Genomic DNA, 13653 nt, shown 5'->3' with positions numbered 1-13653 from the left:
CAGAGATAATACACACAGCGATGTCACAGTACAGAGATAATACACACAGTGATGTCACAGTACAGGGTTAATACACACAGTGATGTCACAATACAGGGATAATACGCACAGTGATGTCACAGTACAGGGATAATACACACAGTGATGTCACAGTACAGGGATAATACACACAGTGATGTCACAGTACAGGGAGAATACACACAGTGATGTCAAAGTACAGAGATAATACACAGTGATGTCACAGTACAGGGATAATACACACAGTGATGTCACAGTGCAGGGATAATACACACAGTGATGTCACAGTACAGGGATAATACACACAGTGATGTCACAGTACAGAGATAATACACACAGCGATGTCACAGTACAGAGATAATACACACAGTGATGTCACAGTACAGGGTTAATACACACAGTGATGTCACAATACAGGGATAATACGCACAGTGATGTCACAGTACAGGGATAATACACACAGCGATGTCACAGTACAGGGATAATACACACAGTGATGTCACAGTACAGGGATAATACACACAGTGATGTCACAGTGCAGGGATAATACACACAGTGATGTCACAGTACAGGGATAATACACACAGTGATGTCACAGTACAGAGATAATACACACAGCGATGTCACAGTACAGAGATAATACACACAGTGATGTCACAGTACAGGGTTAATACACACAGTGATGTCACAATACAGGGATAATACGCACAGTGATGTCACAGTACAGGGATAATACACACAGCGATGTCACAGTACAGGGATAATACACACAGTGATGTCACAGTACAGGGATAATACACACAGTGATGTCACAGTGCAGGGATAATACACACAGCGATGTCACAGTACAGGGGTAATACACACAGGGATGTCACAGAACAGAGATAATACACACAGTGATGTCACAGTACAGGGATAATACACACAGCGATGTCACAGTACAGGGATAATACACACAGTGATGTCACAGTACAGGGATATATATGTTTTGTAAGTAATGAACCGTTCTTAGAAGTTCTCTGTGTTTGTGGACAATGGGCCACAGTCTGCGCCAAAATTCTGGCTGCACATGTATTTATGGGGATTGAGCTAGTATTTTGTCGTAGCTGCCACGGCACAATCCTGTGCACGTAAAGGGGCGTTCCGGTGCACATTCGCACCTTTGTCAGAAGTCGGACATAAATATGGTGCACGGCCATTAAACTGAGCGCACCACAAAAAATGTAAGCAGTGTAAGCATCTGTCTCACTGGGGCTCATTTACTAAGGGCTCCGCGGACACACTTTCGTTGGGTTTTCCGAATTTTTCGATTTTGTGCTGAATTCCGACGGGATTTTGGCACACACGATCGGATTTTGGTGCAATCTCGCCGGCTTTCATGCAACAGAAATCGGGGGCGTGGCCTTCAGACAACACGACGGACTCGGAAAAAACGCGGAATTTAAAAAACTAAATGTGTCGCAAGATCAAGCACTTACATGCACCGGGAAGAAGCAGGTGAACTCCGGCGGACCTCTGCGCAGCAGCGACACCTGCTGGATATCGGGTGCACGACCTTAGTGATTCCCGGCAGAACATGAAACCTCGTCGGACAACGCACCGTGGGATCACGACAGGACCGGGTAAGTAAATGAGCCCCACTATGTGCAGTTTGCCTCACTTAAGTAAAATAAGTAAATCTGGCCCAACGTGCAGAACTAACGCTCCTCAATCCTCTCCCCCAGAATGGAATGTCTAGAAAATGAAATAAATACAAAGTTTATCCACGTCTTAGAGCGAGCTCAGATCACGTGAGACTGATCACGTTACCCATTTACCTGGGAGGGAAAGTCCAAATGTATCTGAATATCCAGTAACCTTTCTAATGCCTCAACTTCGCCTGGTAACAAGAGTTTGCCTATTAGGTGGTATCTACAAAGCTTCTTCTATCCGCTTGTACCTCGGACCTCGTTGGACCCTAGATGGTTCTACGACTCACATTTGGTGGATTTTCTCTATTATTTCTCCGAGCTGATCCGGGGTGGTGATAACTGTGAGAATAGCCGCTCATCTACTGCTTTCCTTGATCCCCCTGGTGCTACCCACATCCATGCCCTGACTGTGGAAAACCACAACTGTCCCAACCATCGCTAACAGGATCCAGCAGATGTGGAGGCTTCTGAGGATGGAGGAGTTGATAACAGAATCCCTGCAGAAGCCGGAGCCTTATTTAGCCTCAATTCGATCCCAGATTTCCATGCAGACCCCTTTCTCTTATTTCTGTATTGTAAGCCTTCTATTGTTTTCCTGCGTGTTCGAATACTTAAAATGTTTTAGTAAAAACGCATTCCATCTACAGTTTTTGTTTCCCTCTGTTAAAAAAATAGAACTTAATAAAAAGAATTTTAAAAAAATTACCTTAATGGGCATTTACGGAAGACAGAGAAGACAAGACAACAGCCCCAAGATCCAGCCCCCAAGCACCCTGCCTGCTTGCCTCTGCGTAACCTAAGTGATACTCGACAATCATGAAGATGGTCCCTCCATAGGCCAAAGTAAAATGCGAAACAAGACAAAGTTACACAAAACAAGAAAATAGTTTACAATCCGGGTCACAGAAGAGATTGTGGCATAGAGCAGAATCAGATTTACAAAGGGGTAGTCAGAAAATATAAGCCAAGATCAGGAATTAGTGATTCGGAAAGAAGAGCAAAAATACAAAGCAGGAAAAGTAGACTTTAACCGGCGGGGGTTAAACCGAGCCAGGATATTTACCATGAGCAGGAAGTCTGCCCCGGGTGGTAGGGACAGGCGCAATCAGTCACATGGTGTTCATTATGTGATGAATTTACTCAGCTGTAGTAACTAGGCCATTGTTCACACAGCTGCAAGAAAGTGAACAACAGGGAAATTCAGTGTCCCCTCAGCCTAGTAGTGTGAATTGAGCTAGACGGTGACACGGTTGTGAATTTTTTTTATGCGCCATTTGACGTCTGCCTTATACATTGTTCTTTCCGTCAGAGTGTAAAGTTCTAGGCTGAACTTTAAGGAGCCATATCCTTAACCTCCTGTAGTATAATACTATAAAATATAACGAGGTCAAACATAGTAAAGTTTTTCATAAGTAAATATGTAACATATGATTGACATCATGTGACATTCTGTAGGCAGACAAAGGTGGGAAGTTGTAGTATTGTACATCCAATGAGTTGTATCTGTGGGACCTCCTGTATTCGGTAACCACACTTCCTTTAATATTATACTAGTGTTGTACTAGTGATTCTAGCAAAACATGGATTATTTTTCTCGGGCCCCGACCATTTCTAAGCAATCACTGCCATCTGTTTCAAGAACCAAAATTCCATTTAGCCAAACCAAAAACACTTAGTTAACACCTTCCCATTCCACGTCCAATATATCGGACGCTGCAGACAGTGACTGATGTAGTAGTTTACGCCGTGTGTGGCGTTGGTAGTAGCGCATGCCGGCTATGGAGGATATAGTAGTGCACACCGTGTGCGGAGGATGTAGTAGTGCACACCGTGTGCCGAGGATGTAGTAGTGCACACCGTGTGCGGAGGATGTAGTAGTGCACACCGTGTACGGAGGATGTAGTAGTGCACACCGTGTGTGGAGGATGTAGTAGTGCACACCATGTGTGGAGGATGTAGTAGTGCACGCCGTGTGCGGAGGAGGTAATAGTGCACGCCGTGTGCGGAGGAGGTAATAGTGCACACCGTGTGCAGAGGATGTAGTAGTGCACACCATGTGTGGAGGATGTAGTAGTACTCGTCGTGTGCGGAGCAGGTAATAGTGCACGCCATGTGCGGAGGAGGTAGTAGTGCACACCGTGTGCGGAGGATGTAGTAGTGCACACCATGTGTGGAGGATGTAGTAGTGCACGCCGTGTGCGGAGGAGGTAATAGTGCACGCCGTGTGCGGAGGAGGTAATAGTGCACACCGTGTGCGGAGGATGTAGTAGTGCACGGCATGTGTGGAGGAGGTAATAGTGCACACCGTGTGTGGAGAATGTAGTAGTGCACGCCATGTGTGAAGGATGTAGTAGTGAACGCCGTGTGTGGAGGTGGTAGTAGTGCATGGTGTGTGTGGAGGTGGTAGTAGTGCGCGCCGTGTGCGGAGGAGTTAATAGTGCACGCCGTGTGTGGAGGATGTAGTAGTACACACCGTGTGCAGAGGATGTAGTAGTGCACGCCGTGTGTGGAGGATATAGTAGTGCTCGTCGTGTGCGGAGGAGGTAATAGTGCACGCCATGTGTGGAAGATGTAGTAGTGCACGCTGTTTGCAGAGGATGTAGTAGTGCTTGTCTCGTGCGGAGGAGGTAATAGTGCACGCCGTGTGTGGAGGATGTAGTAGTGCATGCCGCGTGTGGAGGACGTAGTAGTGCACGCCGTGCGTGGAGGTTGTAGTAGTGCACGCCATGTTCGGAGGTGGTAGTAAAGCACGCCATACACGGAGGATATAGTAGTGCACATCGTGTGTGGAGGATGTAGTAGTGCATGCCGTGTGGAGGAGGATGTAGTAAAGTACCCCATATGCGGAAGATATAGTAGTGCACGCCGTGTGTGGAGGATGTAGTAGTGCACATCATGTGTGGAGGATGTAGTAGTGCACGCCGTGTGTGGAGGATGTAGTAGTGCACGCTGTTTGCAGAGGATGTAGTAGTGCTCGTCTCGTGCGGAGGAGGTAATAGTGCATGCCGTGTGTGGAGGATGTAGTAGTGCACGCCATGTTCGGAGGTGGTAGTAGTGCACGTCATGTTCGGAGGTGGTAGTAAAGCACGCCATACACAGAGGATATAGTAGTGCACATCGTGTGTGGAGGATGTAGTAGTGCACGCCGTGTGTGGAGGATGTAGTAGTGCACGCCGTGTGTGGAGGATGTAGTAGTGCACGCCGTGTGTGGAGGATGTAGTAGTGCACGCCGTGTGTGGAGGATGTAGTAGTGCATGCCATGTTCGGAGGTGGTAGTAAAGCACGCCATATGCGGAAGATATAGTAGTGCACATCGTGTGTGGAGGATGTAGTAGTGCACGCCGTGTGTGGAGGATGTAGTAGTGCATGCCATGTTCGGAGGAGGTAATAGTGCACGCCGTGTGTGGAGGATGTAGTAGTGCATGCCGCGTGTGGAGGACGTAGTAGTGCAACCTCCACACACGGCGTGCACTATTACCTCCTCCGCACGAGACAAGCACTACTACATCCTCTGCAAACAGCGTGCACTACTACATCCTCCACACACGATGTGCACTACTATATCTTCCGCATATGGCGTGCTTTACTACCACCTCCGAACATGGCATGCACTACTACATCTTACACACACGATGTGCACTACTATATCTTCCGCATATGGCGTGCTTTACTACCACCTCCGAACATGGCATGCACTACTACATCCTCCACACACGGCGTGCACTACTACATCCTCCACACACGATGTGCACTACTATATCTTCCGCACTACTACGTAGTAGTGCACGCTGTTTGCAGAGGATGTAGTAGTGCTCGTCTCGTGCGGAGGAGGTAATAGTGCATGCCGTGTGTGGAGGATGTAGTAGTGCACGCCATGTTCGGAGGTGGTAGTAGTGCACGTCATGTTCGGAGGTGGTAGTAAAGCACGCCATACACAGAGGATATAGTAGTGCACATCGTGTGTGGAGGATGTAGTAAAGTACCCCATATGCGGAAGATATAGTAGTGCACATCATGTGTGGAGGATGTAGTAGTGCACGCCGTGTGTGGAGGATGTAGTAGTGCACGCCGTGTGTGGAGAATGTAGTAGTGCACGCCGTGTGTGGAGGATGTAGTAGTGCACGCCGTGTGTGGAGGATGTAGTAGTGCATGCCATGTTCGGAGGTGGTAGTAAAGCACGCCATATGTGGAAGATATAGTAGTGCACATCGTGTGTGTAAGATGTAGTAGTGCACGCCATGTTCGGAGGTGGTAGTAAAGCACGCCATATGCGGAAGATATAGTAGTGCACATCGTGTGTGTAAGATGTAGTAGTGCACGCCATGTTCGGAGGTGGTAGTAAAGCACGCCATATGCGGAAGATATAGTAGTGCACATCGTGTGTGGAGGATGTAGTAGTGCACGCCGTGTGTGGGGGATGTAGTAGTGCATGCCATGTTCGGAGGTGGTAGTAAAGCACGCCATATGCGGAAGATATAGAAGTGCACATCGTGTGTGGAGGATGTAGTAGTGCACGCGGTGTGTGGGGGATGTAGTAGTGCACGCCGTGTGGAGGAGGTGGTCGTAAAGCACGCCATATCCGACCCATCGATCGGAGGTAAGATGGCGGCGCCCATGCGCCGCCACGTTTAAAGTGCCGCCGGCGACTTTGCCGGCGGCAAAGAAAAGGTTAACACCCGCGATCGGTGCAAGGTCTTCGTTTGACACGAGGCTACATGGCTTCTGCCTATTCATTACAATGAGCCTGTGGCTCATTGTAATGTTTAGTGTGCAGAAATGCCATATACTGCGATACAGAAGTATCGATCAGACCATCTAGGGTTAATGTACCCTAGAGGGTCTAAGAAATAGTGGGAAAAAAAAGAAAAAAAAGTTTAAAAAATGTAAAAAAATAATAAAATATTAAAAGTTAAAATCACCCCCCTTTCCCTAGAACTGATATAAAATATAATAAATAGTAAAAATCACAAAATGCCCGATCTATCAAAATATAAAAACGGTTATTGACAGCGGTGACCTCCGGAACGGCAAATGGCGCCCAAATGTCCAAAACGCGACTTTTACACCTTTTTAGATGACATAAAAAATGTAATAAAAAATGATCCAAATGTCGCACAGACCTCAAAATGGTAGCAATGAGAACGTCGGCTCATTTCGCAAAAAATGACACATCACACATCTCCATGCGCCAAAGTATGAAAAAGTTCTTAGCGTCAGAAGATGGCAAAATGTTTTTTTCTTTTTTGTACACATTCGTTTAATTTTTGAAAATGTATTAAAACGCAATAAAACCTATATAATTTGGTATCACCGCGATCGCACCGAACCAAAGAATAAAGTAGGCGTGTTATTTGGAGCGCAGAGTGAAAGTCGTAAAAACTGAGCCCACAAGAACATGACGCACATGCAGTTTTTTTCAATTTTTCCACATTTGGAATTTTTTTGCGGCTTCCCACTACATGGCATGGAATAACATGGGAAAGTAAAATTTGTTACGCACAAAATAAGCTCTCACACAGCTCTATACACAGAAAAATGAAAAAGTTATGGATTTTTGAAGATGGAGAGCGAGAAATTAGCGAAATACCCTGCGTCCTTAAGGGGTTAATTCATTTAGTAAGGCAGTTAAAAATCAAGAATTCATTACCAAATACAGGAAATAAAAGCCTTCATAGTACACAACCCATAAGGGACACACAACAAGTGGGGACCCCCTTAGCACAATCTCCTGGTATTAGGTAAATGTTACTATGGTGCATGCACAATGCAATGAAATGTTTACTAACGACTTGGAAGTAAGTGATTAACACTTACATCACATATAAAGATGGCACCACGATTAAACCAGTGGGTCCGACACAGAGCATGGTACCCGACGCGCGTTTCGGAAAGAACTCCTTCATCAGTGAATTGGCTATTTAGACATCAAGACAAAAAACAGAAATCCATTGCAGCTCATGTACCCACACAGTCGTACCCTACCATTGATGTAAGCGAAATCCAAACCTAGACTCATCAATCAGATGGTTGAAAACCAGCAGATGGTTTTCAGGTTGACCATCCTTTTGTCCAGGACCACTCACACTAGAGAGGGGCATTTTTCGTGCTGAATCGGCGCCGGAATGCGCGCGACGGAAATCGGGGGCCGTGGCCGAACGAAAACACAACGTATTTGGAAAAAACGCCGCATTTAAAAAAGGAAATTGTGTCGCGGAACTTGCACTCACCTTCATCCAGGATAGGATCGTGAACTTCAGTGCATTTCAGGGAACTTCAGCGCAGCAGCGCCACCTGGTGGACGTCGGAGGAACTGCCTTGATGAATCCCGGCTGGATCCGAATCCACCGCAGAGAACGCGCTGCTGGATCGCGAACGGACCGGGTAAGTAAATCTGCCCCAATAAGTTATATGGAATTTGGGTGTGGATCATACTTAGATTCCATGTGAAATTCACACTTCTGCTTCGATATCAAAAACATCACATCAAAACCCTTGAACATGCCCTGAACATACCATTTGGCCGTTTCTGGTTTTCTAACTCACCTTCAAGTCACATTGAAAATGATTGGACCTGAGCAGCTGTTAGATGTCATCATGTTTCTAAAAAGGTTTCTGTAGAAAAACCTGTTCTTCTCATGGACACATATCGGTTCAATGACCCTACTGCTGCACATTGCCCACACCCAGAATTGTAACTAACCAGACACACACAACACGTATTCATAAGAGGAGACTTTCCAACAATTTCAGATGGACGACCAGGAGAGACTTCTGACACAGTGAAGGTAAGGAGCAGTAAACATCTCGGTAAAGTTTAGATCTTAGAAACCATTGGTGGGATTTCTTCTACGACACATGTGGTGTTCAGAGGTCTGTATACAGTGTAGAGGAAGGACAGATCACAGTCCTGTATATCTTCTCTCACACTCCTATTCTTCCTATACTCAAACTCTAGGAAGTCTCTATTATACGATATGGCTTGAAATGACGTTCCCTTTAAAAATACAATAGACTGAAACAAATAGTCACCAGATGAAACATAACGTTGAGATTAGATGTCTCTGTTCTCATTATACTGAGAGGTTACACTTACTCTACATATTTTTTTAAGCCACGTTCAATAATGACTGATATTATATGTTTGGAGTAGAGTAACAGAAATATATTGGGATCAAGCCCATGGGTTGGGCCACCTTGGAAAGTGCAGTGTGATGGGCAGGACTATCGGTGAGGTTATATTGGGAGATGTAGTGCGTTGTGTACGTCTCATTAATACAGTGATGTCCATGGGTTGGGCCACTTTGGAAAGTGTAGTGTGATGTGCAGGACTATCGGTGAGGTTATTTTGGGAGATGTAGTACGTTGTGTATGTCTTATTAATACAGTGATGTCCATGGGTTGGGCCACCTTGGAAGGTGTAGTGTGATGTGCAGGACTATCGGTGAGGTTATATTGGGAGATGTAGTGCGTTGTGTACGTCTTATTAATACAGTGATGTCCATGGGTTGGGCCACCTTGGAAGGTGCAGTGTGATGTACAGGACTATCGGTGAGGTTATATTGGGAGATGTAGTGTGTTGTGTACGTCTCATTAATACAGTGATGTCCATGGGTTGGGCCACCTTGGAAAGAGCAGTGTGATGTACAGGACTATCGGTGAGGTTATATTGGGAGATGTAGTGCGTTGTGTACGTCTCATTAATACAGTGATGTCCATGGGTTGGGCCACCTTGGAAAGTGTAGTGTGATGTGCAGGACTATCGGTGAGGTTATATTGGGAGATGTAGTGCGTTGTGTACGTCTTATTAATACAGTGATGTCCATGGGTTGGGCCACCTTGGGAAGAGCAGTGTGATGTACAGGACTATCGGTGAGGTTATTTTGGGAGATGTAGTGCGTTGTGTACGTCTTATTAATACAGTGATGTCCATGGGTTGGGCCACCTTGGAAAGAGCAGTGTGATGTACAGGACTATCGGTGAGGTTATATTGGGAGATGTAGTGCGTTGTGTACGTCTCATTAATACAGTGATGTCCATGGGTTGGGCCACCTTGGAAAGTGTAGTGTGATGTGCAGGACTATCGGTGAGGTTATATTGGGAGATGTAGTGCGTTGTGTACGTCTCATTAATACAGTGATGTCCATGGGTTGGGCCACCTTGGAAGGTGTAGTGTGATGGGCAGGACTATCGGTGAGGTTATATTGGGAGATGTAGTGCGTTGTGTACGTCTCATTAATACAGTGATGTCCATGGGTTGGGCCACCTTGGAAGGTGTAGTGTGATGTGCAGGACTATCAGTGAGGTTATATTGGGAGATGTAGTGCGTTGTGTACGTCTCATTAATACAGTGATGTCCATGGGTTGGGCCACCTTGGAAAGTGTAGTGTGATGTGCAGGACTATCGGTGAGGTTATATTGGGAGATGTAGTGCGTTGTGTACGTCTTATTAATACAGTGATGTCCATGGGTTGGGCCACTTTGGAAAGTGTAGTGTGATGTGCAGGACTATCGGTGAGGTTATTTTGGGAGATGTAGTGCGTTGTGTACGTCTTATTAATACAGTGATGTCCATGGGTTGGGCCACCTTGGAAAGAGCAGTGTGATGTACAGGACTATCGGTGAGGTTATATTGGGAGATGTAGTGTGTTGTGTACGTCTTATTAATACAGTGATGTCCATGGATTGGGCCACCTTGGAAAGAGCAGTGTGATGTACAGGACTATCGGTGAGGTTATATTGGGAGATGTAGTGCGTTGTGTACGTCTCATTAATACAGTGATGTCCATGGGTTGGGCCACCTTGGAAAGTGTAGTGTGATGGGCAGGACTATCGGTGAGGTTATATTGGGAGATATAGTGCGTTGTGTACGTCTCATTAATACAGTGATGTCCATGGGTTGGGCCACCTTGGAAGGTGTAGTGTGATGTGCAGGACTATCGGTGAGGTTATATTGGGAGATGTAGTGCGTTGTGTACGTCTTATTAATACAGTGATGTCCATGGGTTGGGCCACCTTGGAAGGTGTAGTGTGACGTACAAGACCATCAGTGAGGTTATATTGGGAGATGTTGTGTACGTCTCATTAATACAGTGATGTCCATGGGTTGGACCACCTTAGAAAGAGCAGTGTGATGGGCAGGACTATCGGTGAGGTTATATTGGGAGATGTAGTGCGTTGTGTACGTCTCATTAATACAGTGATGTCCATGGGTTGGGCCACCTTGGAAGGTGTAGTGTGATGTGCAGGACTATCGGTGAGGTTATATTGGGAGATGTAGTGCGTTGTGTACGTCTCATTAATACAGTGATGTCCATGGGTTGGGCCACCTTGGAAGGTGTAGTGTGATGTGCAGGACTATCGGTGAGGTTATATTGGGAGATGTAGTGCGTTGTGTACGTCTTATTAATACAGTGATGTCCATGGGTTGGGCCACCTTGGAAGGTGTAGTGTGACGTGCAGGACTATCGGTGAGGTTATATTGGGAGATGTAGTGCGTTGTGTACGTCTTATTAATACAGTGATGTCCATGGGTTGGGCCACCTTGGAAGGTGTAGTGTGACGTGCAGGACTATCAGTGAGGTTATATTGGGAGATGTTGTGTACATCTCATTAATACAGTGATGTCCATGGGTTGGACCACCTTAGAAAGAGCAGTGTGATGTACAGGACTATCGGTGAGGTTATATTGGGAGATGTAGTGCGTTGTGTACGTCTCATTAATACAGTGATGTCCATGGGTTGGACAACCTTGGAAAGTGCAGTGTGATGGGCAGGACTATCGGTGAGGTTATATTGGGAGATGTAGTGCGCTGTGTACGTCTCATTAATACAGTGATGTCCATGGGTTGGGCCACCTTGGAAGGTGTAGTGTGATGTGCAGGACTATCAGTGAGGTTATATTGGGAGATGTAGTGCGTTGTGTACGTCTCATTAATACAGTGATGTCCATGGGTTGGGCCACCTTGGAAAGTGTAGTGTGATGTGCAGGACTATCGGTGAGATTATATTGGGAGATGTAGTGCGTTGTGTACGTCTCATTAATACAGTGATGTCCATGGGTTGGGCCACCTTGGAAGGTGTAGTGTGATGGGCAGGACTATCGGTGAGGTTATATTGCGAGATGTTGGGTACTTCTCATTAATACAGTGATGTCTGGTTTAGTGGTCAAACTTGTCTCGGAAATGATATTTGATTGATACATACCGTATATTATTCTATCATTGCCTCCCACAGATATTCTTTCCTAACCTTCTCTACTCACAACGAACATGGACAGATCACATGGAGAATCTGGAAGGGAAGGTGAGCATTCCTGGATGACCACATTGCTAAAACCTATCCAGTACTTGTTACATCATTGCCCCAAAATGGACTTATGGAATTATGTTAAGGACGTATTGCCCTTTATTTGATGACTAAGGACTACATTTTTTGTGTAATAGTTTATTGCATCTAAAATTCTTGTCCATCGTCTTGTCTGCCAACTCAAAGGACATCTACCACCAGATTATCGATGGTAGACTGTTCTATTATAGATGCTTGTTACCTCTAGGGGATGATGGAACTGGTGCCAGCCAAATGCAGGGCGCCCGTAGTAGTGAGAAAATAACATTGTACAAATATGTAAATTAGGAGGAGGAGCCTGAGGATCTGAGGCTCACATCACCTGAGCACCTCACCGCTACTCCGCTCCATAATTATACAAGCCCCCGGCTCATTATTATTGACCCCTCCTGGCGGTTGCTATCTTGGTAACCTACCATCTGCGCAAGGGAAAATTTCTTGCACATGCCAGGATATCAGACGGCCCAAGTGTTAAATAATAGCGAGCTGGGGGGCATGCATAATAATGGAGCGGAGGAACCATAAGGAACTCTGTCGATCATTGAGATAATTGATAAAGAAGGGGTTTAAAGGGTTTGTCCAGGAATGACTATTGATGGTCATCAATGGTTGATTGGTTGGGGGTCGGCACTCAGTACCTGCATTAATCAGCTGTTTGGTGCTACACTGAATCAGAAGTATTTGGCTCCATGTTCCTGTTGTGGTCAGGAGCTGTAACTACAGCTGAAGTACTCTTTTACTTTCAATGGGACTCACAGCTGCAGTGACGGCACCAGCCACTACTGGGACAAGGGGCAAATTGCTTCTGGTTCACTCTCCCTATGTTGACACAACGCCAACTTCTACTCAGTCTTGGGTCTGAGTATTGGCCAACCATAATCAACTTTTGAATGTGTGTCAATACTAAAAGCTGGGAAACCCCTTCATCCAATCAGTGGCCAGTCCACCGGCAATATGGTTGCTAGTGTTGAACCGGGAAATGGATCACACCGACTTATATGTCGCCTTCCAAATACGATGATGTAAATGACACATTCTATTTTTTTGTGATACAGCTGACTTCCAGAAGTTCTCCCAACAGCTGTCCATATATGAAATAGATGAACTGAAGATGATCTGTGAATATTTTCAGGATGATCTCATCCATATTATGGAGTCTGTGAGCACCCACGGCGTCCTGTCCGAGCTGAAGTCACGCACCCAACTCAGCTTAGAGGTACCGTAAACAAGGAAGATGGGAGTAGGGCTTCTTAATTCTCTTCACCAACGGATACAATACAGGGAAATAAATATGCAAGGCAAATGTTCAACTTCTTTGAAATTCTGATATCAGATAAATATACTCAATACAAAAAGAATTGGTTTACAAAAATATGAGTATGAATGAATAACATAAGAAAATCTTAGCCATACATAATAGATCCAATCCAAACATAAAAAATAGATCCACATTGTGTAAATACGAGTAATAGATGATAAAGACCTGATCATCCAATAGACAATCCATAGAGAATATAAAACAAGGCAATAGAAATGTGATGGGGCTGATCTAGAAATTAGGCTTTGTTAAGTGGAAGTGAATGTTGAGTCCAGGAGTGCT

At 45.5% G+C, this 13653-nt stretch overlaps 1 long non-coding RNA gene across 1 annotated transcript; it reads left to right on the top strand.

Moving 5' to 3' along the window:
• The first annotated feature begins 8409 nt into the window (after nucleotides 1-8409).
• On the top strand, nucleotides 8410-13252 carry LOC140069274 (uncharacterized). The gene is made up of 3 exons (XR_011848769.1): nucleotides 8410-8494; nucleotides 11943-12011; nucleotides 13109-13252. It is a non-coding gene; the product is annotated as an uncharacterized lncRNA (long non-coding RNA).
• The last annotated feature ends 401 nt before the right edge of the window (nucleotides 13253-13653 follow it).

The sequence above is a fragment of the Engystomops pustulosus genome, chromosome 7 (assembly GCF_040894005.1).
Source record: "Engystomops pustulosus chromosome 7, aEngPut4.maternal, whole genome shotgun sequence".
NCBI lineage: Eukaryota > Metazoa > Chordata > Amphibia > Anura > Leptodactylidae > Engystomops > Engystomops pustulosus.
The sequence above is the reverse complement of the archived record's forward strand: the minus strand, read 5'-3'. Positions and strand labels throughout refer to the sequence as shown.